The following is a 27,230-nucleotide window of genomic DNA, read 5'->3' on the forward strand; positions in this document are numbered from 1 at the left end:
TTAAAGAAATAAATCGGGAAATACTCTCAGAAGCATGCCACGTTAGCTCCATCATTAAATGCAGAAATCCGATTTTTATATAATAGAATAGATATTAAATTATTATAAATATGAAAATACTCTTATAATAAATAATTACAAAAGGATTAATATATCCTTATAATTATTTTTATTAAAAAAGTAAATATTTTTTATAGATATGGCCAAAATATCTTTTAAGTTTTTAAAATAAAAAAGTAAAGTATCGTTTTTGTCCCAACGTTTGGGGTAAGTTTTAAAGTTGTCCCTAATATTTCAATCGTCCTATTTAATAAGTCCCTAACGTTTCAAAATTGACTCAATGTTGTCCTGCCGTTAGGGATCCGTTAACATAATTGACGGCGGGACAAAATTGAGACGATCTTAAAATATTAGGGACTTAAATAGGACGAAAACGTTAGAGACAAAAATGATACATAAAAATAAATTTTAATTTGATCCTTTAATAATATTAATTTTTTACTGTACATAATATTCAATTATTTTTTAAATTACAGTTAATCATATTACTTTCATTCTAAATAAATTAATTTTTTAAAAATTTTATTCTTAAAAGTAATGTAATTTTTTATAAATAAATAAATTTTATACTTTTATTCTAAATAATGTAATTTTACTTTTATTACTTTATCACATTATTTATAATTTTTTTTATAATTTTACACTTTCATTCTAAATAAATTAATTTTTTTATAATTTTACATTTAAAGTCATGTAATTTTTTTATAAATAAATAACTTTTACACTTTCATTCTAAATAATGTAATTTACTTTCATTACTTAATTACATTACTTATAATTTTTTTATAATTTTACGCTTAAATAATGTAATTTTACTTTCATTATTTAATCACATTACTTATTACTTTTTTTATAATTTTACACTTTCATTCAAAATAAATTAATTTTTTTATACTTTTACACTTAAAGTAATGTAATTTTTTTATAAATAATAAATAATTTTTACACTTTTATTCTAAATAATATAATTTTACTTTCATTACTTAATAATCACATTACTTATATATTTTTTTTTATAATTTTACACTTTCATTCTAAATAAATTAATTTTTTATAGTTTTACGCTTAAAGTAATATAATTTTTTTATAAATAAATAAATTTTATACTTTCATTTTAAATAAATAATATAATTTTACTTTTATTACTTAATCACATTACTTATATTTTTTTTTATAATTTTACACTTTTATTCTAATCACATTACATTATTTATTTAGAATGAAAGTGTAAAATTAAAAAAAATAAATTTATTTAGAATGAAAATAATGTGATTAAGTGTAAATGTGATTAAAAATAATTGAATACTATGCACAGTAAAAAATTGATATTATTGAAGAATAAAATTAAAATTTATTTCTATGTATCGTTTTTGTCCCCAACGTTTTCGTCCTATTTAAGTTCCTAACGTTTCAAAATCGTCTCAATTTTGTCCCACCGTCAATTTTATTAATGGATCCCTAACGGCAGGACAACATTGAGTCAATTTTAAAATGTTGGGACTTAAATAGGACGATTGAAACGTTAGGGACAACTTTGGGACTTATCCCAAACGTTGGGGACAAAAATAATACTTTAAAGAGTACTGCTACACATACAAGTCTTTTTGGTATACAAGTTATACAAGTCACTTACATAACGCGTGCGTGAAATCACGTTGTTGCACTTTGTATCCCGCGTTCCTCCTCCTTCTCCTCCTCCTCCTCCTCCTCATTCTTTGCTTTTCTCCTCCTTTTTCTTTGCGTGTTTCATTTTCATCGTCGTTTTTTATTACTGTTGTTGTTGCTGTATTTTTTTTCTCCTCCTCTTTCTATTGATTTTGTAATATTATGATTTTTTGTTTAATTTTTTCCTCCCAAAAAAGAATTATGAGAATATGAAATAAGAAGATGAAGAAGAAGCAGCAAAAGATAAGGAAAAAATATGAAGAGTTTTGAATTATACAGAATTTATCAGCACACATACACCAAAAATTCTTAAATAATATACTCGATTATCTTCGTGTTACACCCAAATATCTTCGTGTTACATCCAAATTTGCTGCAAATACAGAAAAATATTTCTTCTAATGCTGTATTTTTTTTGTTCTTCTTTTTTTTTCTTATTTCTTTTTTTCTTTTAGTTGAATGAATGTAAGTTTATCCTCTTCCAAGTGATTTGCAGCAAAAAACGTCTAGAGGGCCAGCAGATTTTGTGTTTGTAGCCATCAATTAGCCATCAATGATGTTTTTAATGGTTTGAGATCGCATCTAATGGTATAGAATCATTCATTTTCTTTTTAATGGTTAAGTGCTGGTCAGAATTTAACAAAAGTGCTTGCTCCATAGCATTTCTCTTTGCAGCTAGCATTATGTGTTTCTTCTTTTGATTCTTTTGTTTTTATTCTTATTAAAAGAGTAAAACAAGAAAAAACTTGAGAAGGTAAAATAAAAAAATAAATAAGAGAAAAAAAGAAGAAGATGCTGATGGTGATGAAAAGAAGAATAAAAAGCAGTAGAATATGAGGAGGAGAAAGAGGAAAAATTTTGAATTATGCAGAACTTATCAGCATACATACACCAAAAATTCTTAAACAATATACTCAAATATTCTCGTGTTACACCCAAATTTGCTACAAATACAGAAAAATATTTTCTTTAATGCTGCATTTTTTTCTTTTTTTTCTTATTTCTTTCTTTCTTTTAGTTGAATGAATGTAAGTGCATCCCCTTTCAAATAATTTTTCAGCATTATGTCTTCTTTTTTTGTTTGATTTTTTTGTTTTTATTCTTGTTAAAAGAGTAAAACAAGAAGAAACTTGAGAAGATAAAATAAGAAGAAAGAAAAAGAAGATGAGGAGGGAGAAAAAGAGTTTTGAATTATGCAGAATTTATCAGCACATACACATAGAAAATTCTTAAACAATACATTCAAATATCTTCGTGTTACACCTAAATTTGCTGAAACATTATTCACCTATAGAATCATAAACTACTAACGAAAAAATTAACAGAATTGAACCACACCTCAGCCACTTGATTGGATTTAAAACAATAATTAATTTCGTTCTGGTTCAATTGACAATCTAAACTTGAATTATTTATTATCCTCAACAACGAGATAACTGATGATGGAGGATAATGAGAAAAAAAAGGAGAGAAAAAAATTCCAATAAATAAAAAATGAGAAAGAGGAGGAGAAAGAAATTCCAATGAATAAAAAATTCTCATATAAACACAGATTTATTTTCTCATGAATAATTAGGGATTTGTTTTTGTTTCTTTGGTTTTAACTTTTATTCATTTTTAAGGTTAATAGATTAAGATTATTTAATCTTAATGTTTTATTATTAAAAAAATTTTAATCAAAATAATAAAAAAATAATTATAAAAATATATTAATCTTTTTATAATTATTTATAAGATTATTTTAATATTTATAATAATTTATTAATTGTTTAGAATACAAATAAAAAATAAATTATTATTATGATAATATAATCAACTTATCAATTTTATATTCGTTTACTTTTTTTATATCATATTTATATGTATAAATTAATTAACGTACTGAAACAAACACCTCGAAAATTAAATTATATTGTTTCCTTCATTTGCAATTGTTAAATGAGTCAATAATGTGTATATTTAATTTTGGGCTAGAATTAGTTAAGAATTATATGTTACAAAAAATTTGATTCTATATTAATAGTTAATGTGAAAATTCACATATAATTATTTTTATATAAAATTAATAGATAAAAATTATTATTTAATAATTTAATATTTGAATTGTTAAATTTATATAAAAAAATCATATGAATTTTTATCAATACTTAATCATATACTATTATATGAATAGAAATGTTTGACTTAATTATTAATTGCTAATTTCAAAACTATACTAACACAAACATTTGAAATGTAACTATGTAAAAAAAATATATTCACTCCAAATATATCATTAAACTCATTTTGAAAGAAGTTGTATACAATATTTAACAAGTTTTTACACAATGATGCAAATTATTTTTTCGGTACAACTAAAAGATAGAATTAATTTCTTTTATCAAGATAAGTAAATAAAAAATTCAAACACAACTTGTTTCCGTAACTATGCCAAAAGATATGATAAAGATAAAAGAGAGAATGATAAAATTGACTAAATGTGTATTAATAAAAAAAAGACGATTATTATTGTTGATATCATGGCCCAACTCTAAGGCTCAGGTCCAAACTACAAGATCCAACCATAAGGTTGGGCTCCTCAGAACACCGACCTTCTCTTTAGAAGTCGGTTCTCCCCACGACTTGCTCTAAAGAAGTCGGGAGCAAAGATTAGCTGGCAGATAATAACTGTCCCTAAAATCTCTCAACCCACTTTCAAGAGTCATATCGTAACCTCCCTAAGATAAAGGGACGGTTATCCACCCTAAAAGGTGGAACCACTCCAACGGTGGTTATTGGTTCACCACTATAAATACACTGACACCCCTCAGGTATCTCTAAGTCCCAATACTCTCTAGACCTGCTCACACTCTCGCTAACTTAGGCATCGGAGTGTCTTTGCAGGTACCACCCCTCATTCACTCACGCTCACAAGTCAGAAGGAGTCTCCAAAGGCGCAAACCCGCTCAAAGGCTTCCTCCCTTATACGATTGGGCTAACCTAACGAGTCCAACCCATTAACCTTCGGTTACCCAACGTAACATTGGCACCGTTGCCGGGGACCCGCCGAGGGATCAACCCATAAGGGTGGACAACTCACCAGAAGATGGTCATACAGCGTCTGATTTCGAGCAAGAAAATTCAAATATCGGAAACAATGACGCAGACCTGACCCTTCATCAAGGAACCAGCGACCAGCATAGAGAAGGCACCTCTGGGCTCAAAAACCCAAAGGTAAACTCCTCAAAAGGACGAGAATCCGGAAAGGAAGGGCCACCCCATGCGACCGAACTAATGGGGCTGGTCCACGGCCACCAAGGTCGTCTGGAGCAACTGGAACAGGAATTAGAACGACAGCGAGAGGTGGAACGAAACCTCCGGGAAGAAATAGAACGACGAAAAGAGTTGGAAGAAAAACTCTTAAAACTTGAATCCTCCCTCAATAGCCGGAACTCCCGCGGTGACCGAGAAGAGTCGCCCCTGGGAGGAGAGGACCCGTTCAGTGAGGACATAATGAGGGTGAAAGTTCCAAAAAACTTCAAAAGCCCTGATATGAACCTCTATGATGGAACCACAGACCCGAATCATCACTTAAGCAATTTCAAAAGTCGGATGTATCTGGCCGATGCTTCTGATGCAACTGCTGCAAGGCTTTTTCGACCACCCTGTCGAAAGCGGCGATGAAGTGGTTTGATAGCCTCCCTCCAAGGTCGGTTACTAGCTTTGAGGACCTCTCAAGAAAATTTTTAATGCGATTCTCCATCCAGAAGGATAAAGTAAAACATGCGTCGAGCCTCCTGGGAGTTAAACAGGAGGTCGGGGAACCTCTGCGCGATTACATGGAAAGGTTCAACAAAGTGTGTTTGGAAATTCAAGATCTGCCCACAGAGGCAGTCATCATGGGATTAGTAAATGGACTTAGAGAAGGCCCCTTCTCTCAGTCCATATAAAAAAGGCACCCGACCTCTTTGAGCGATGTACAGGAGAGAGCAGAAAAGTACATCAACATAGAGGAAAATGCCAAGCTACGGGAGCTCAGCTAGCGATTGGGGCCCCCTCACTCAGCAAAAGTAAAAGAAAGGGAGCCTAAGTAAAAAGAGGAGGTCGGCCCTGACAGGCCTAGGAGATATCACTCCTACACTCCTCTAAAAGTCTCCCTAGTAGACGTATACAGAGAAATCTGCAACACTGAAAGATTGCCGCCCCTCAGACCCATCAAAAATAAAAAAGGGGGGAGTCGCAGTGACTACTGCGAATACCATAAGATATATGGCCACTCAACAAATGATTGCTACGACCTCAAAAATGTGATAGAAAGGTTGGCTAGGGAAGGCCGACTTGATAGATATCTCACGGATAGGTCGGACAATCATGGAAAAAGAAAGCGAGGTGATGAAGACAGAAGAGACCCGCCGCCACAAACCCCCGAGAGACACATACATACAATCTCGGGAGGATTCGCAGGAGGGGGCTCACTAAATCATCTCGCAAAAGACACCTAAAGCGAGTTTATCAAGTTGAAAACGAAACTCCCGATCTCCCAACCATCTCGTTCACCAAAGAGGACGGACAGGGGATCGTCCCCGGGCATGATGACCCGGTGGTAATAACCATGATCTTGGCAAATGCCAACCTCCACAAGACCTTGGTGGATCAAGGGAGTTCGACAGATATACTTTTTAAATCTGCATTCAACAAGTTAGGGTTGGATGAAAGGGAGCTAAAAGCTTACCTGGACACCCTATATGGATTAGGAGACATGCCAATTAAGCCATTGAGATACATCCCCCTTCACACGACCTTCGGAAAGGGGGAAAATTCCAAAACTCTGAGCATTAACTTCATCGTCATTGATGTCGGATCGGTGTATAATGCCTTAATCGGCAGGACTACGTTAAATTGGCTCAGAGCGGTGGTGTCAACCCCTCACCTTTACATGAAATTCCCAACACCTAAGGGAATAGTGACGGTACGAGGAGACCAAAAATTGGCAAGAAAATGCTACAATGAAAGCTTAAACCTCCGAGGAAAGAACAAGGAAATCCACACCATAGAACTCGGGGGAATAAAAGCAAGGGAAGAGCTGCAACCACAATCGGGTGGAAGAACCGAAGAGGTTCAAATCGGAAAAGAGGAAGAAAAAAGAACCAACATAGGGGCCAGCCTAGGCGAAGATCTGAAACAAAGGCTAATAAAGCTCCTACAACAAAATTCTGACCTCTTCGCCTGGAAAGCTTCCCACATGCCAGGGATAGACCCTCGGCTCATGTCCCACAAGCTTTCGGTACACCCCGAATCATGACCCGTACAGCAGCGCAGGCTAAGCTCGGCGCAGAACGAGCTCAGGTGGTGGAAGAGCAAATGCAAGCCCTCTTGGAAGCCAACTTCATCCGAGAGGTCAAATACCCGGCATGGCTAGCAAATGTAGTGCTAGTTAAAAAGCAAAACGGCAAGTGGAGGATGTGCGTCGACTATACCGACCTGAATAAAGCATGCCCCAAAGACCCGTATCCACTTCTCAGTATTGACACCCTAGTAGATGCAAGCTCAGGGTATCAATACTTGTCGTTTATGGATGCTTACTCGGGATACAATCAAATCCCAATGTACAAGCCGGATGAGGAAAAAACTTCATTCATCACACCTAGAGCGAATCACTGCTATGTGGTGATGCCATTTGGGTTAAAAAATGCTGGGGCCATATATCAAAGATTGATGAATAAAGTGTTTGCCCCCCACCTTGGGAACTTAATGGAGGTCTATGTAGATGACATGCTGATAAAAACTAAGGAAGAAACCGACCTCCTGACAGACCTATCGCAAGTTTTAGACACCGTAAGGTCGCATGGGATGAGGCTAAATCCCACAAAATGCACCTTCACGGTGGAGGCGGGAAAGTTTCTAGGGTTTATGCTTACACAAAGGGGAATCGAAGCAAACCCCGATAAGTGTAAAGCCATCTTGAAAATGAAAAGCCCGACCTGCCTGAAGGAGGTCCAACAATTAAATGGAAGGCTTGCCGCCCTTTCCAGGTTCCTGGCGGGATCGGCACTAAGATCCCTTCCACTATTTTCCCTACTAAGAAAATGATGCCAGTTCAAATGGACTCCAGAGTGCGAAGAAGCTTTCCGGGCGTTCAAAAAGTTCTTAAGCCAGCCTCCAATCCTAACCCGACCCCTAGTTGGGGAAGAGCTCGTCCTATACCTGTCAGTAGCAGACAAAGCTATAGCATCAGCTCTAATACGGGAAGATGAAGTCGGGCAGCATCCTGTGTACATCACTAGCAGAGTTCTACAGGGCCCAGAACTAAAGTATCAAAAACTTAAAAAGTTTGCATACTCCCTAATAGTGGCCTCACGCCGATTACGGCCGTATTTCTAAGCACACACGATAAAAGTCCGAACGAACCAGCCCATAAAGCAGGTCCTTCAGAAGACAGACATTGCGGGAAGAATGGTCCAATAGGCAATAGAACTCTTCGAGTTCGACTTGAAATACGAAGCCCAAACGGCAATAAAAGCTCAATGCCTCACCAACTTCCTAGCGGAATACGCGGGAGATCAAGAGGAGAAATCCACTGCATGGGAGTTATATGTAGATGGGTCCTCCAATAAAGCTGGAAGCAGGGCAGGCATAATATTGGTCAGCGAAAGGGAAACGCAAATTGAAGTTTTCCTCAAGTTTGAGTTCCCAGCTTCCAACAACCAGGCAGAATATGAAGCCTTGATTGCAGGGTTAAAGCTGGCAGAAGAAGTCGATGCGACCAAAGTAATAATATTCAGCAACTCTCAAGTGGTGACCTCCCAAATAAACGGAGAGTATCAGGCCAAAGATCCCAACATGAAAAAATACTTGGACAAAACCTTGGAGCACCTTAGGCACTTTGAAGAGACCGAGGTAAAGCATATAACTCGGGACCTCAACAGCAGGGCAGATGCCCTCTCCAAGCTAGCAAGTACCAAACCAGGAGGGAACAACAGAAGTCTGATCCAAGAAACTCTCCCTTAACCCTCCGTGGACAAAACGGAGGTTGCTCAAGATGTCTTTGAAATCACCGGGTTAGACCTCGGATGGATGAAGCCCTTTGTCGAATACGTGAAATTCGACATTCTCCCCAAAGAGGAAAAAGAGGCCAAGAAAATTCGGAGGGAAGCACAAAGCTACACGATGGTGAAAAATATCCTCTATAAAAGGGGGATATCAACACCACTACTAAAGTGCGTCCTGACCTCAAAAACAACTGAGGTGCTAGAAGAGGTGCACAATGGAATCTGCGGGAACCATCTTAGAGCAAGGTCGTTAGCTAGAAAAGTAATCCGAGCTGAATTCTACTGGCCGACCTTACAAAAAGACTCCACAAAATTTGTGAAAAGGTGCCAGCCATGCCAAATGCATGCAAACTTCCATGTAGCCCCTCCCGAGGAACTCATTAGTATAACTTCCCCATGGCTTTTCGCAAAATGGGGATTGGACTTGCTAGGACCATTCCCACAAGCACCGGAACAAGTAAAATATCTAATAGTGGGAGTGGATTACTTCACAAAGTGGATAGAAGTAGAACCATTGGCCACCATCACCGCTCAGAGAAGTCAGAAGTTCCTCTACAAGAACATTATCACCAGGTACGGGGTACCCCACTCCATCACCACTGATAATGGCACTCAATTCACCGACTCGACCTTCAAAAACCTGGTAGCCAGTATGAAAATCAAATATCAATTCACATCAGTGGAACATCCACAAGCAAATGGACAAGCCGAGGCTGCAAACAAAGTCATATTGGCAGGGTTGAAGAAAAGATTGCAGGACGCAAAAGGAGCATGGGCCGAGGAACTCCCACAAGTGCTTTGGGCTTATTGGACCACACCTCAGTCTTCCACAGGAGAAACATCCTTCCAACTTGCTTACGGCATAGAAGCCATGATACCGGTTGAAATCAACGAGCAAAGCCCAAGGGTGAACTTCTACGACGAGGTTGGAAAAATAAAGGGGCACAAAGAAGAACTTGAACTTCTCCCTGAAGTCCGCGAATGAGCCCATATTAGAGAAGCAGCATTGAAGCAAAGGATGACGAATAGATACAACCAGAAAGTCATTCGAAGGAGCTTCGCCTCAGATGACTTGGTCTTAATTATAAATGACATAGGAGTCAACAAGTCTGGGGAAGGAAAGCTCGCCACTAATTGGAAGGGACCATACAAGATTAGTGAGGTCCTAGGAAAAGGTTATTATAAGGTGACCAACTTAAATGGCACCGAGTTACCCAAGTCGTGGCATGCTTGTAATATGAAAAGGTACTACAGTTAAAAGCGAACTCTACTCCCTGATGTACTCTTTTCCCAACTTCATGATTTTTTCCAAAGTAAAAGGATTTTTTCTGAAGAAGGGTTTTTGACGAGGCATCACAGTAGAGACTAAGAGGTCATAGATACCCCAAAACCCTTAGTAGCGATAAAGTACCTTTGCAAATAAATAAAGATCTTTTTCAAATATCTCTTATAAATTCCTTCTCGCTTTCTACGAAACGCGCTGACTTAAGCTCGACAAAACGTGAAAATCCCATGAACCGACCTAAATGGTCGTCAGGATAAAACGATGAGGTACAAGTCGGTGTAAAGAGGTTATAAAAGTCGATCGTGAATAAACTCGGAAATTAACCGATTAACAAATCGGAAATTCCGAGAAACAAACAAATGCATCGCAAAAATAACCTAAGTTATGAAAACTCAATATATCAAAAATTGAGCACAAGGAATACCGAAAAGAGGTCAGAAAACTCATGGAAAGCAATAAAAGACTGTCTCAAACCTTCAAAAATCCAAAAGCTTAAAAGAGACAGCCGGCCAAGAAAAGGTTTTCAAAACAAAAGATCAAAAAAGGGGTTTTTTCTTCAAAACCTAAAGAAGAAAATGCATGCACACAACTAACAAAAAATAACCTAAACCCTTGTCCAAAAAAGGGTATTTTTAATTTTTTTACAGCCATAAAAGGCCAAGAAAATGTCAACCGCCTAGCACGACAACATAAAGATAAATAGTTTAAAAAACTGAGGACCCACAGGCCGGGCCCCATATAGCCAAAGATAATTTTTCAAAGAGCATCACCATCACCACCTGGAAGAGTAATCAGAGCACCACCAGAGTCAGGGAGAGAGACATCCATAGGAGTTGGAGGGGAAGTTTCAGGAACCTTGGAGGAACTCGGAGCATCATCTGGTTGGGGAAGAGACTCTATAATTCTCTGTCCCCGAGTCTTCATTTCAGATTCAGAAACAGGTCGGGGAGGAGACACGATCGCCCCATCAATTACAACCTTGTCCGGGTCCAAGGGTGAGAGGTCCAAGTCGGGAGCAATAACCCCGACCTGTTCCCTAAAAACCCTCCAAGCTTCCTCGGACCCCACGGCAATAGAATCCTCCAGCTCCGCATAAGCATCCCGTGCCTTCATTAGATCTTTTGCTCCGCCTTCTTCCGTAGGCCCTCTGCCATAGAGCATCGGCCCATCAACCTCTCCCCCTCCTTCCGAAGATTATCCCTCTCTTCCCTCAGCTTGGTGACCTCCTCCCTCAGGCTCCTCTCAGACTCTTGATACAAAAGAATCCTCCCCTCTAGCTCCTCAACCCTCTGGGATGAGCCCAAAGAACTAAGGGGAGTATTCTCAAAGATGTCAAGAAACTTGGTGCACACCCCCGCCGCCCTAATACTCTCTTGAGCCAGAATAGTAAGGTGGTTTCGAAGAGAAGCATCATCCATACTTATACGAGTATAAGGATAGATATGCTCTCGGATGAATTGACGCGCATCCACCTTGGCCTCACCTTCAAAAGGAGAGCCAGACTCTAGAGCCTTGCGTTTTTTCTTTTCTGGCTCAGGAGAAGGTCGGGAAGAAGGGGGCGGCAGAGAAGAAGCCGAGGAAGAAATAACGATAGGTCAGGCAAGGGTCCCCAAGCTGTGAGAAGAAGGGGGAGGAGAAGGACCGGCCGCCCTGGCACCACCAACCCTGGCGCGGGATCTAGCCTTGGCCTCCTGAACCCTCTGGTAAGACTCCATCGAATTCCTCTTCGCCATCTCTGCAAAAACCATTAGGTAAAAAGTCAATAAAGCATATCGAAAACTCAAGAAAAACAACTTGGAAAGTCGAAAAACCCAACAAACCAATACGACACTACCTAATTGGGCCTGCACAAAGGTCGGGGAGCCCTGAAGGAACTTCTTGGTATCCAAATAAGGGGCTCTCCCCCAAACTTCTCGGAGGAACCCAACGATGGCGGCCTCCACCTCGTCCAAATCATTTAAACTATATTTCTCGCAAGGAGAAGCCTCTAACCAGTACAGAGGAAAGCGAGGGAAAGAATTTTCATCTAGGAAAAAAGGGTGGTGACCCTCTACAACTTGCACTTTGAAAAAGAAGTTCTTAAAGTCATGAAAGGATTCATCGAAAAGGGTAAAGACTCTCCGGCCTTGTATAGCCCGGAAAGAAATCCATTGTTGTTTGTTATTTTGCCTACTGAAGGGCTTAGTCATGTGAAAAAGAAAAAAAGAAAATCCTCAAAGAAGTCGGAAAATCTAGGGCATGGCTAATGAATTGATAAATTTTCAAAAAATCCCAAGCGTTGGGGTGGAGCTGTGTAGGAGCAACACGGCAGTGGCCTAAAACATCCATCTCAAAGTCAGAAAAAGGGAGAAAAATGCCCAGGCGGGTAATCATACTCTCGTACATATAGAAAAAATGAGGGGCTGCCTCAAAGGCCCTCCCAAAGCAAACCCGGTCTTCGGGACCCGGGACAACCAGTTCATATTTTGGCTCGTCTTCATCAGAGGTACAAAGCCTATGATGAGTGCGGAGGTTGGTGATGAAGTCTGTGTCAACAAGGGGTTCTTCCCCCAAAACCGTGACATCCACCCACTGAGCGAGAATTTCAACAGAAGACATTTTTTGTTTTTCTAGAAAAAACCTACAAAGAAAAAGAAAAAGGGATAAAAATTAGGGTCTCTAAGGGGGCCTAAAGTCAGATCCCTGACAAAACAAAGTCTACGACCGACTCTCCTCTCAAATAAAAAAAAATATGCAACTCTACAAAGAAAGGATAAGAAGCTGGCATTTTTTTTCTTGCAAGAAAATGGAAGCAACAGCACTCGAAAAGGAAGGAGCTTTCTTCTTTCAATCAAAGGGTGCAGATGAAAAAGTTTTCAGAAACGAAACAAGCAAGAAGAATGGAAAGTATTTATACACACGTTAGGGGCATAAAAGTAAAACGACACAGGCCATTCAAAAGTTGCACCGTTACCAATGTAACCGCCCCCGCGTATAAATGCTCAAACCCCTAAGTGATGCGATGTTTGATTTGACGAGACTGTTAAAAATTTTTGAAACACGTCGGTTCTGAAAAATCACGTCGGATCCTCATCAAGTCGGCTACGGTCCCGAGTTATAATACTCGACCCTAATCCTTAAAAGGAATTAGGCTTGAGTAGGGGAACTGTTCATACCCTGACCCAACTCTAAGGCCCAAGTCCAAACTACAAGATCCAACCACAAGGTTGGGCTCTTCAGAATACCGACCTTCTCTTTAGAAGTCGGTTCTCCCCACGACTTGCTCTAAAGAAGTCGGGAGCAAAGCTTAGCTGGCAGATAATAATTGCCCCTAAAATCTCTCAACCCACTTCTAGGAGTCATATCTTAACCTCCCTAAGATAAAGGGACGGTTATCCACCCTAAAAGGTGGAACCACTCCAACGGTGGTTATTGGTTCACCACTATAAATACACTGACACCCCTCAGGTATCTCTAAGTCCCAATACTCTCTAGACCTGCTCACACTCTCGCTAACTTAGCATCGGAGTGTCTTTGCAGGTATCACCCCCCATTCACTCACGCTCACAAGTCGGAAGGAGTCTCCAAAGGCGCAAACCCGCTCAAAGACTTCCTTCCTCGTACGATTGTGCCTACCTAACGAGTCCAGCCCATTAACCTCCGGTTAGGGCTGTCAAACGGGCTAGCCCGGCCCATTTAGACCCAGCCCATTAAGCCCATGGGTTAAACGAGCTGGCCCATTTAAGCCCGCTTTATTCGCGGGCCAAAATTTTTTAGCCCGGACCATTTATAGTCAGCCCGATGGGTTAAACGGGCCAGCCCGTTTATCATTTTATTTTATTTTTTGAAAAATATTTTGACAAAAAATACTACTTTTAGGTCAAAAACCATTTAAAAAAATTTTTTTTTAGTTGATGGGTCGGATTTTCGGGTCGAGTCGAGAAAAATATTAGCTAAAAGTGTTACTTTTTTTATAAAAAAATGAAAAAAAATTAAACGGGCCACCCGTTTAGCCCACGGGCTAGCCCGTTTAACCCGTCATTTTTTTCGGGTTAATCGGGCTCAGCCCGTTTAGCCCGAAATTTAAACGGGCTTAATTTTAGGGACAAAGCCCGCCCATTTAAACGGGTAAACGGGCTGGCCCGATGGATTTAGCCCATTTTGACGGCCCTACCTCCGGTTACCCAACGTAACAATTATTAAATTAAACGTTTTTAGTAATATTTTTATTTCCATCTTCTCTTTTATTTTTAGTTTTATCCGTGTAGAACACGTGATTCAAAAAGGTCCAGTAGTAATATCTTGACATATTATTTTCTAAAATTCAATCCTAATTATCCTAAAAAAACAAATAATAATATAAGACAAATAAAATAAATAAAAAAATCATGTAAATATTCAAAAAAATTTCTTATTTAAAAAATTATATTAGAGATATAATAATTTATATATATAATTTTATCAATTAAATTTTTTTTAAAAAAATTATCTGACACTCTTTTAAAAAAATTAAACTAGTAAAATTTTATTGAAATAAATTCTAAAAATAATCTAAATGTTAAATTCTAATAGTATAAAAATATTATATGTATTTCTCATGATGGAGTAATGGAGCGTTAATCTGTTTTTTTTTTTTAATTAGAAACAAGACTCCACATAAATATTCTAAATAGAACAATTCACTGAAAATAAAAGTATTTATAAACCATTAAAATTAGTCTAATAATAAGAAATTAGAGTAACCTATCGAGACAAATCTTACTTACCACGAGTGATAACAAGTGTTTATTTGTGAACGCAGCTTGGGATGGGAAGTGCGTTGGAGACATTGTGTGGGCAAGCCGTTGGAGCGGGTAAACTAGACATGTTGGGTGTGTACATGCAAAGATCATGGGTCATCCTCAACACAACTGCCCTCCTCCTTTGCCTTTTATACATCTTTGCGCGCCAACTCCTAAAAGCCTCGGAGAAACAACCGCAATCGCCGAGGCGGCCGGCGTTTTCGCCGTCCCGCAGCTGTTCGCCTACTCCATGAATTTCCCAATTCAGAAGTTCTTGCAAGCACAAAGCAAGATTATGGTCATGGCTTGGATTTCCGCCGCGGCGCTCGTAGAGCACGCGGCGCTAAGCTGGGCCTTGATGCTTAAAGTGGGGTGGGGCCTTGTTGGTGCGGCCGTGGTTTTGAATGTGACGTGGTGGTTCATAGTTGTGGCTCAGTTGGCATATATATTTGGTGGTAGTTGCGGTGAAGCGTGGAGTGCCTTCTCCTTGCAAGCATTTCATAATCTTTGGGGTTTTGTTCCTCTCTCATTTGCCTCTGCTGTCATGCTTTGGTGGGTTCTTTCGTTTCACAATAATTATGGATTCTTAAAAAAAAGTAAACTTGAAAAAAGATATCCAAATTATTTTGGAGCTCACAAAAATCTTCCAAATTTTATTATTAGGGATAAGAATGTGCTCAAAAAATTTAGAAATTAAATTTTGGATACGATTTTTTATAAGTATGATTAAAAAATAAAATATTTTTATTTTTAAAATTTAGTATTTTTTACTAAGTATATAATTTTTTTTATATTTTTTTGTCAACAACCACTAATATTAAAAAAATAGAAATCAAATTTTTATTCAATTTTTTGTGTGTATATTTTATAAATATTTATCTAAATATTCTTATAAAATTTTGAATAAGATACATATGCGATTTATCAAATAAAAAAGTCATTTATCATTTATATAAAAAATTATGCATTTTTTTTGCATTTTTAAGTAATTTTAAAAATTTTTGGTCGATAACAGATTTTTGAAGAATTTTAGTCGGTATAAAAATAATTTGGATGTATTTTTGTTAGTTTAACCTTAAAAAATTGAAGAGAAGAGTTAAAAAATTTGGTGGATTACTCACACAAAAATATTTAAAATATAATAATTTTTATATAAATATATTATTTAAAAGGGATAAGTATTATTTTGGTCCCTCACGTTGAGGGTCGGAATCGAACCGGTCCCTAGTGTATATTTTGATTTAAAATCATCCTTAACGTATTTTTTGTATTAAAATTGTCCTTTTAATTTTTTTGGACAAAAATACCCTCCATCACCACCAGCACCTTTACTCCCACCACCACCACCACTAACACCTTTACTCCCACCATCACCACCACCAGCACCAGCATCAGCACCTTTACCTCCACCACCAAGAAAAACAACATCAATAAAATCAACACAAATTCAACAAATCCACAAATCAGAAATTCAACAAATCAACACAAATTCAACAAATTAAGAAATAAAAAATTCAACAAATTAACCTAAATTCAACAAATCCAACAACCAAATCAAAATCAGAAGCAGAGATAGTCACAAATGCAGAAACAGAGGCAGTCATAGAATCAGAAATAGAAACTCAAGCAGAAGCAGATGCAGAAGAGGAAGATGCTGATGCAGAAGCCGAAGTTGCAGAAGCAGATGTAGCAGAAGAAGAAGCAGAAAAAGCAGATGCAAAACCACCGGCGCTTGGCCACCCATCCCCAGCGGCGGCGACGGAGCGTCCAGAGACCGGCGACGCACTCCACCGTCGGATCCCTCTCTCTCCTCGGCCACTCATCACCCGCGGACCGGCGACAGAGCATGCGCGGACCAGCTCAGCCTCGGATCCCTCTCTCTCTTCTTCGCGCGCCGCCCTCCTCGCGTCGTTCTCCTCTTTCCGGCGACGGTCCTCCCTTCCACCGGCGCTTCCTCTCTTTCCCCTCTTCTCTTCTCCCCCGTCGCAGCCCTCTCCTGTCTTCTTTCTTCTGGCGATGGCGACGGCAGCTTCAAGCTTCGCCGGCGCCGTCCCTTCTCCCTCCCCTCCCCCCTTCTTATTTCCTTTCGGCCCCCACCCCCCAAAAACGCATTTTCTCCCCCCTCCAAAACCCCCAGAACGTGTTCTTTTCTTTTTTAAAAAAAAAAATTATAATTTTTTTATTAAAGTAGGGGTATTTTAGGAATAAAATTAATTTTTTTTAAGAAAGGACGATTTTAATACAAAAAATATATTAATGATGATTTTAAATCAAAATATACACTAGGGACGGGTTCGATTCCGACCCTCAACGTGAAGGACCAAAACAATACTTATCCCTATTTAAAACATATAATATAATTAAATGATTTTACATATTTAATTAAAAATTTGATGTAAATACAACATATATTCATTTTAGTTATTAGTTTTGAAGATTATTTTTATTTATTATGTAAATAATCTATAAAAATGTATTTTAATTATTTCAGTTATATATCCTTTTATTTTTCTTTACAATCTTGTGTAGCCTGGAAGTTTGGTACTTTATGGCCCTAATTCTGGCTGGTTATCTCAAGAACGCAGAAGTTGCGGTGGATGCAATGTCCATTTGGTAAGTTGTGATGAAGACCCTCATATCATTTCGATCATTCGGCGAGGCATTATTTATTAAGAATTTTCTGTTGATTATTTTAGATGATGTAGAAATTGTGCATTAAAGGAAAATATACATTTACAAAGATTTGTTTACTATCTCACTTATTCGATGAATTTAATTTGCAGCATGAACATATTGGGATGGACAGTGATGTTAGCATTCGGAATGAATGCAGCAGTAAGGTTATATATATATATGCAAATTAAACAACAATTAATTAATTAATTAATAACATAAATAAAAATGACAAGATTTAATAAAGTTAATTAATTAATATATGCGTGCAGTGTGAGAGTGTCAAATGAATTGGGGGCAGGTCATCCAAGAACAGCGAAATTCGCTGTAACTGTGGCTGTGATTAGTTCATTTGCGATTGCTTTAGTGCTCTCCATGATTCTCGTCATATTCAGGAAGCAATACCCTTCACTGTTTTCAACGGACGAAGATGTGAAAGAGCTTGTGATAGAGCTGACACCCATGTTGGCGTTATGCATTATAATCAACAACGTGCAACCAGTTCTTTCAGGTGTGGCTGTTGGGGCAGGCTGGCAAGCTATTCTTGCTTATGTCAACATTGCTTGCTACTACATTTTTGGTATTCCTCTTGGACTTCTTTTGGGCTTCATGCTTGACTTGGGTGTCCTTGTGAGCATTCTCTTCCTTTTTCTCCTAATTTTTCCAATCATATATACTACTACTATATTAAAATCAGCTACTATAATTATTAATTAATTATTAATTAATTATTAATATATATATGATATCTCTGATGATTTTTAGAAGAGTAATCTCAATTTTTAGTTAATATTATAATAGATTGTCAAACAAGTATGATATAAAGCTTCACTATTTTTTTTAAATTTGGATTTTATAAATTTCTTTTAATTGAGATACAGATGTTTTTATTTTTAATAACTTTAATTTTTTTTTTCTTATAGTTAGCTACAATATTAGTTGTGCAATATTAGGTCCTAATATTTTTTCTTTTTAAAATGTCGTTTAATATATCTTGGATAACACTTTTTCTTGGTTTTCTCTTATTTATAATTTCAAAAAATTAAACCATTAAAATAGTACTTAAAAATTTATATTAGTAAAAAAAAATAACAATATATATATACACGTTTTTCTATAAGTGGCAAAGGAATTTGTATTTACGAAATAATTTATGTATTTGATCTAAATTTTTGTGAGAATATTTGAATAATTATTTAGAATGTGTATGTAAAAAATTAGAATAAATTCCATCTCTAAATTTCTTTTTTCATTTCTTTAAAAAAAATTGGTTATTTTAAAAAAAATCATCTAAGTATAAAATCACAAAATTTTTAAAATAAAAATGCCTCTTTTTTTAATCATACTCGTAAAATACCACATCCAAATTTAATTTGATTATTTTTATTATGTTTTTAAGTTTTTAAAGACTTATTTGTTGTTTTACTTTTCAGATTTATTTTTGTCAAAAAAATATGATATTTCATTTACCATTTGGTAATTTAATTTATCCTTTTTAAACAATAACGTTACTGAACTAAACCTAGATATAATAAATAATATTTTATTCATGAAAATCATGTTTATAAAATAGGTCAATAACAATGTAGTTGACTTAAAATTTAAACATATTACCTTGATAAAATTTGGACAATACATTTTAAGAGTGAATTTTCTCATTCCTAAATTCGATAATTTCATTTCCTATGATATATTATTTTCAAATTACCTTCAATTCTATGGCTATTTATGACCACAACGAAAAAAAAAAAAAGAATGAAAGATAACTTTAAAAATTCACATATAGAAGTGGCATTTAGCAAATTCAGCAGTGATAAATATATCACTCTTTATATTATATTTTATAATAACATTATTCAGTAGTTATTGTCAAAAGACAAATTTATTAGTGTCTAAAAACAAGATTAGTAAATAGAAATATTTTTTAAACATAATTTTTATCTTACTCATTTGACATATCACATAATCTGATGATAGTGCACATCAACGTAATTATATTTAGTGTAATATAAGTTTAGTATTGTAAAGGAAGTTAAGTTAGTCAGTTTGACAGTTAATTCTGTTACATAGGAAGTATAGTTTGGGTGACAGTGAACAGATTAAGGCACAATTTCATTCTTATGCAATTACGTGTTCTGCAAGTCTTTAGTTTTCTTTCATTCTCTGTTTTCAATTCTCTCCCAGTTCTCTTTCAGTTCATTGTTCCGCACTTTGCTCTGCTGTGTGAATCAGATGCTTGCCTTGAGCTAGAATCTTGACAAGTAGAACCTTGCTAGCTACCAGATCTCAAAATAATGTTGGTGGTGGATAAATGCATGGGTATACAGTATTTTTTTTTTTGTGTGATTAAACAGAAAAGAAAGAAAAAAAATAGAGACAAAATTAAATTAATTGACTAGGTTCATATTTAAATTTATTAGATGTTGAAACTCACTCCATGGTTGACTCCAATTCGAGTGAATGTCCGTGCCAGAAGTAGCTGCTTTAACTATACAATCTGCAACACTATTTGCATTCCTCTGAATTAAAAGAATAGAGACTCCAATTTCAATTCATAACCTCCTGTATATGCTTTGCCAAATCCCATTTCGGAATATCTTTACCAAGCATTCTTTGGTTTACCAAGAAAAGAGCTTCTAAACAGTCTATTTTACAAATAACTTCACGAAATCCACTATCCCAAATAAGAAGTAAACCTTTCCGAATTGCATACAATTTAGCAAAAAGAACATTGCACACTTCAACTTTCCCAGTGCAACCTTTCAACCAACATCCATCAGAATTGCGAATGATACAACCAAAACCAGCATAGCAAAAAGGAGCAAAACAACTAGCATCACAGTTCAATTTAACAGAATGAACTGGAGGTGGAACCCAATGCAAACAAAGCGAAGGAGGAGACAAAGATTGATGCATAGCAAAAATAGTGTGAAACTCCCTTACTGAACTACGAATCAAACTCACCACTTTACTAGCACTCCAAGAGTCATCTAATATTAAATAAGTCATGATTCCTGTTTCTCCAAATCCACCAGATGGTCGAAAAGAAAAGAAAAATATCTCCACTCCTTGCACCTCTGTAGAGCCAATCACGTAAATCCGAGTTATCTGAATAAAGGCCTAAAAGATTCCAGACCTCCTTAGCACTAGGGCACTCCCAAAGACAATGAAAAATAGATTCAGAACCATTCTGACACCGATGACAGGTACTAGATAAAGTTAAGCCACAACCCAAACGAAACTCTACCGTAGGAATAACATTATGAAGACTGAGCCAAATCAAGAACTTGTACTTCTCAGGAATATGCAGTCTGTCATACCCACAATCAATTTTCATGCTCATTCTAGTCAAACTTTCTTTTGGCTAGCTAACTGTACTCACTCCTAGCTGAGTAGAGTCTAGAAGATGCCACACCCCACGACCAATCTGAACTCTCTCCAGCATTCAAATCCGGATTATAAGCATTCAAACGTTGTTTGACATCTTCTGGAATGTTAGAGAAAACATCATGGAGATTCCATTGACCATCTTTCTAAACGTTTCTAATAGTTAAATCAGAGTCAGATACATGTATACAAGGGACATCTTGAGCAATTGGACTCTCAATACTCCAATTGTCAAACCAAAAAAATTGATCAAGTGACCCAACGTATCAAGAGAAGGCATCCTTTAAGAGCACCAAAAGCCTTTAAAATACTCTTCCAAACATGAAAAGCGTTGTAAGGGACGGGACCATCTAAAACTCCCTCATTTCTCAGATACTTCGCCCTCAATAGAGCAACCCAAGACTTGTCTTGACAATGAAAAAGTTGCTAAAGCAATTTATCAAGTAAAGATATATTAACACACGCAGAATTTTTAACATCCAGACCACCAAATTTCTTTGGGGTGATTACGGTCCTCCAATTAACACGCATGGTATACAGTATAGAATTTAATTATAATTGTATTGAAAAATAATACTATTCTTATACATATTTTTTAATGTTTGATGGCCCTTTTTTCAGGGAATTTGGTCTGGAATGTTGTCTGGGATAGTCCTACAAACTTGTGTGCTATTCTTCATGATCTACAAAACGAATTGGAATAAAGAGGTAACAATTCTATGAAAGTAATATTATACATATAATCGTATGTGGAAGCTAGTACAAGGAAATTTATTTAATGAGATGATGTGATTTGTGAAAAGTGGTTATAAATGTGGTAACAATGTTTTTGTTTAGGTATCTTCTGTGGTACGTAATTTTTTAACTATTTAATTTGATGTAAAAATAAAAGGTAAAATCTATTATTTTTCTCATTTTTTAGGCAAATTAGACACCAATATCTTAAGCATCATAGAATATCTTTTTGGATGTTTATGATAGACTGACTAATTTTCTTTTTGCTCAAACGACAGGCTTCTCTTGCAGAAAATAGGATAAAGAAGTGGGGAGGTTATAAAGATACAAAAGTGAATCATATTGTGGAGGATAATCAAGAAGCATAAAAGCATTCCTAATTCCAACTACCACTTTACATATACCACATGTTTAATTTGTTTTCAGTTCACGTGTTAATTTCATTTACAAAAATCAAAATTTTCCCTCGATATAGGCCCATTAAAAAATAATATTACTACTAATAATAAAAAGATTAATGAGAATAAAAAGAAAAATTAATAATAGTTGTATACCTTAGATGTTTGCACAATTATTGAAACATCCGATAAATTTACAGTGAAGATAAATAGAAATGAGGGATTTAGAGGGTTAACAAAAACCCTTTAAACCCTTAAAGATTATGTATAAAAGTAAATAAATAATAAATACTAATATAGTAAATTATTATAATAAAAAAGTAATTTAAATTTGAATCTTATAACATCTCAAATTTTTTAAAACTTGAAAATGATGAATCTAAAAGATTTTAGAGGATTAAGTGTGTGTTTAGATCGAAATTTGTAAATGAGAGTTTACATAAAATTGATTTCGATTAAAAGTGAGTTAGTGTTTATATTTGACAATTTTTATACAAAATAGATTGTAATAAATTAAATGTTAGTTGGATTATATTATTTAAAATTATTTTTAGATAAAAAATTACTAAAACTGACATAAATTTAAATAATGATTTTATATTATCTTATTTATTTTAGATATTTAAATAAATTTTAATACTCATTACTTTTTAGTACTCTTTCATTTATAATTTTTCATTACTTATGATTCTAATATTACTTTTAAAAAAAATTATTTAGTTTGGTCTCTCTAATGAGATTAAGAAAATTGATTTAATTATTCTGTTGGTCCCTATAATTTTGCTCAATTTTTAATTGAGTTCCTATACTTTTTTTCTTTTAGTTGGTCTCTGCACCAAATTTGTTTTTCAATTAAATCCCTCTTGGTAGTAATTGACTTAATTTTATAGGGACCCAACTAAAAAAAAAAGTTAGCGCAGGGACCCAAATAAAAGGAAAAAAATGTAGGGACCCAATTAAAAAAAAATTGGTGCAAAGACTCAATTAAAAGAAAAAAAAGTATACAGACCTAAGTACAAATTTTGCAAAACTATAAGAATCAACAGAGTAATTAAACCATAAAATTACAATACAAAACAAAAAAGAAAAGCTCCATATAAAAAATTAACAAGAGTGATAAAAAAAGAAAACTCATATAAACAATAAATAATAAGAACTCCATAAAAGATAATAACATGCATAAGAGAGTAGTAGAGAAAAATTATAAAAAAAATAATAACATTTAATATATGATGAACAATGAAGCATAAAATTGGTAAATATCAAATAATTTTTTTGATTAATAATCTAATGAAAAAGAAATGAATGCAAAAGCTAGAAGTATTACGAATGTCACGCTTAATAATCTAACACCTTTACTACCAAAATGTCACGCTTTCGACTGCACCACTCTAATAGTAGGACGAAGTATTACGACGACTTCATATACTTAATAATAAAATAAGAGCCTTTGACTTGAAATTATATCGCTGTTTTCTAAAAAAAACATGGAAATACTTTTTAAAGAAAACAAACAAGTTTATACATATATACAAAACTTTTTACTCAAGCAACTTACAAATATTATATACATACATGTCATTACAGTCACGATTCCTATCCTTCGTACAAGAATATAACTATAAAGGCGAGGGAAATTCATAACGTGTATACAAACAGAAACAATATATCTAAGTACTTAACAAAAATTCCGCAAGCTTCTTCGTCTGCCCTGAAAAGATAAAGCTATAGGGGGTGAGAACCTAATCATATAGTCTCACCACGGATTTTCAGAATTATCATAAGAGGATATTTAAAAAGAAAACTATTTTTTCAAACAAAGTAATCATCATTGTCTTATAAATCTTTTGAAAACTAACGGTTTAACATTCGAAAATCCAAAACTTTTTTAAAAGAAAACAATTAATTATCTAAAATAAAAAAAATTTTCTTTTCTTATAATAAAAATCTTAAAAGTTTCATAAACTGTATGAATGACCAACCTGTTCCAAACATAGGTTCATTAAGTCTATGCTGAACCAGCTTGATTTTTCATACTTAACTAAACCTTAATCAGAAACCAATCTTGCAATCAATTAATACTGTCTTCAATTCAGCACCGATACTCAACCTCAAAAGTACCACCAGAAAAAATACAAACAAAACAGACAAGAAAATCACAGGTATATATAGCAATTACAACAAGTAGCTCAGATAGCAGTTAATGACAATTAAGCAGTTAGACAAACCAAAATACTTAAGCACACCCAAACAAAGCAAACAAATGCAATGTGATGCATGCCTGTCCTACTGGCTGTGAGCTCACGTGTCGGTGACTTTGCCAGAACCCGACATATCTGGTAGCTAACCCGATTATCGTCTTCTTGAAGATCGGTAGGCGGTACACCACCACAATCCCTACCTGGTGAGCGATATACCACCATGATCCCACCATCATAAGCGTACACCATCATGATTCTTGCAAAATTTTCAATTGGAAAATACATACCCGTAGACAGTAAATAACCACGATCCCCACAAACACTTTACAACTCGTGGGCGGTAAATAACCATGATCCCCATGTCCATCGCAACACTGGATAAGCTGTACACCACCACAATCCTCGCCAGGTCAAAACTCATATTTATAACCACAATTTTTTAAAATCTTGACTTGGAGCAAGTGGGATTAAGCCACAACCCTTGCATACTGCCTAGATATTTCAAATCCCAAATTCCTTTTTCTTTTAAAATCAATACCACCTCTTTGTGTCATTCTCCAAAACCTTCAAAATAATTTCACTTAAAACCAATTCTTCTTTCAAAAGACAAAGAAAAACCATTTATTAGTTAAACTACTCGGCAAGGCCTCTAGACTTTAGGGGAAAGACAACAAATCTCATTTCCTTAAATTCATTAAAAATTTTTAAAATCATAGCTTCTCAATTTAGATCAATCAAAATGAAATTTAAACCAAAACCCAATTATTTAAACCAAACCCAAATTATGTAATTCAAAAGTTCCGAATCCATTTCAAAACCAAATCATTTAAACTCAAACATAATTCATTCTTTTCTTAAATAAATCAAAATCAAATAAAACAATTCTTCAATCTAAATTAACTAAAATAAAACTTCTCAAAATTTTCATAAAAATTTTGGCAGCACCTCCCCTAAAATTCGGACTTTGCCACCCTTCTCGGGTCCCATCCAAACCATTTCTCAAAATCTTTTCAAATCGTCTCCAATAAATCAGAACCATTTCTAATATCAAAACATTTATAAAATCAAATCAATTAAAAATCAAACTGTTTCCAAAATAAAACCATTTTCATATCTCAAATCATATCCAAATCTCAGAATTATTTTCGATAAATCAAACAAACCAATTCTAATATTCTCAAATCATCCTATCATAATCCAAAAATCATATTCAAGAAACCAGTCCAACAATAACCAACTCAACAAACTAAAACAATAAATTAGAATAATCAGCTTCCTCAATAATTCAATAAATCAATAAGATAAATAATCACATCCATCCAAGCAGTTCAATTCAATTTATAAGACTTACGTAATCATAAAAATATAATTTTCATACTATTATTGACTTATAACAACTTTTAAAAAAGTAAAATAAGTTTAAAAAAACTCCCTTACCTTAGCTCGTCGAAACTCTCAAAACCAAATGCATCAAAGCCCCTTTTTCTTTTAGTTCATAGCGGCGGCAACACTTTCAACTGTTCCTACGGCAGCAACATCCATCAAACACCACATGCAGTCACAGTAACTAGACTTGGACTTACGAATAACTGAGAAAATGGAGCAGCGGCAGCTCCGGTGATGACGCATTGACTTGATGTCGCATGCAACCACCATGAATCTCAGCATGCAAGAACCGGAGCTCGACCCAAGTAGACAGGGGTTCCAGCGGCAGTTTCTGGCACTCAAAACGGCGGCAACAGTAGCGGACAGCTCGACAATGGCAAGGAGGCACAGCGGTGAGGTGGTAGCGCTGCTTCCTCTTCCCCCTCGCGAACTCGTCTCTCTCCCTCTCCTTTGTTCGCGATTCACGGCGGTGATGACGTGCATCTCGGCGACAGTGATGGCTCCAGGGTGACGACGAGGCATGGCTCAACCGCAGAACAGCAGCGACGGCTAACTTCTCCAGCTCGCGTCTTCTGCCGCAGATCTCTCTCGTTGTGTGGTGCTCTCTTTCGATGCCTCCTCCATCCTTGGACAACGACGGTGATGCAATGACGGCGGAGGTGGACTGGACAGTAGCTGGGTGCGACGACGGCTTCCCTTTCTTTCTCTTCTCTTCATCTCTGTGCATGTGTTGTGGTGTTGGTGTTTGCATTTTGAGGAAGAAAGGGAAAGGGAAGCGGCACTGAGTTAGGGTTAGAGTGCGAGTGAGTATTGTGTGTTAAGATTTAGGTAGTTTAGGTAATTTTAATAAAATTAGGAGTAATAGAGTAATTGAAAACCAATTTTAATCCAATAATAATATCTATAAAAATACTATTTCATTATCACCATAAAATTTATTTTCAAATAAATACTCTAATTTAATAATTAGAAATAATTAAACTAATTTTCTTTTATTTATAAAATAAAGCTCAAAAATCTAAATATTCAGATTAAAGTATATAAAATTCTAGTTATTTTTCAATTATTAAAACCTTAAATCAATAATAAGAAAGTATTCAATTAATATAAAAATTTCTAAAAATATATTCTCAAATAAATAAAATATCATAAATAATTTATTATTTAATTTCCAAAAATCTGGGGCCTTACATATCTCACTAAAATGCCCAAAGAGGCATGTTTAACGCCGTTATGGGAGGCGACTACTGATGGAGAAAAACGTCGACGCCGTTAAGCACAACATGTCCCTATCGTTTTCACAAAACATTGCTGCCATTTTTCACAAAACGTTAGTGGCGTTTTGTGTGCATGCTCGACAGGTGGCACGAGTCTCTCTCTTTCCACTGTGAGAGTCTTAACCCTAGCCAGAGACAATCTTCTCTTCCTCATTTCTTCTTCTTTTCGTTCCCAGGCTCCATAACTTTCTTCCATCATTTTCAACTTCTTAACCCACCAAAACAAGCAAAATGATAGATTGCATACTCAACAAAACCAAGTGCATATAGGTAAAAAGTGTTTTATTTGATATTTATTACTATTTTTTTAACTAGAAGCCTTAAAATAGTATAAAGAAAAACAGTTTGTAATATAGACACATTATTGATTATGTT

At 35.5% G+C, this 27,230-nt stretch overlaps 1 pseudogene; it reads left to right on the forward strand.

Moving 5' to 3' along the window:
- LOC112803428 (protein DETOXIFICATION 29-like) overlaps positions 1-21,961 on the forward strand; it is a 32,522-nt pseudogene extending 10,561 nt beyond the window's left edge.
- Positions 21,962-27,230: the final 5,269 nt, after the last annotated feature.

This window comes from Arachis hypogaea, chromosome 5 (genome assembly GCF_003086295.3).
Source record: "Arachis hypogaea cultivar Tifrunner chromosome 5, arahy.Tifrunner.gnm2.J5K5, whole genome shotgun sequence".
NCBI classification, from domain to species: Eukaryota; Viridiplantae; Streptophyta; class Magnoliopsida; order Fabales; family Fabaceae; genus Arachis; species Arachis hypogaea.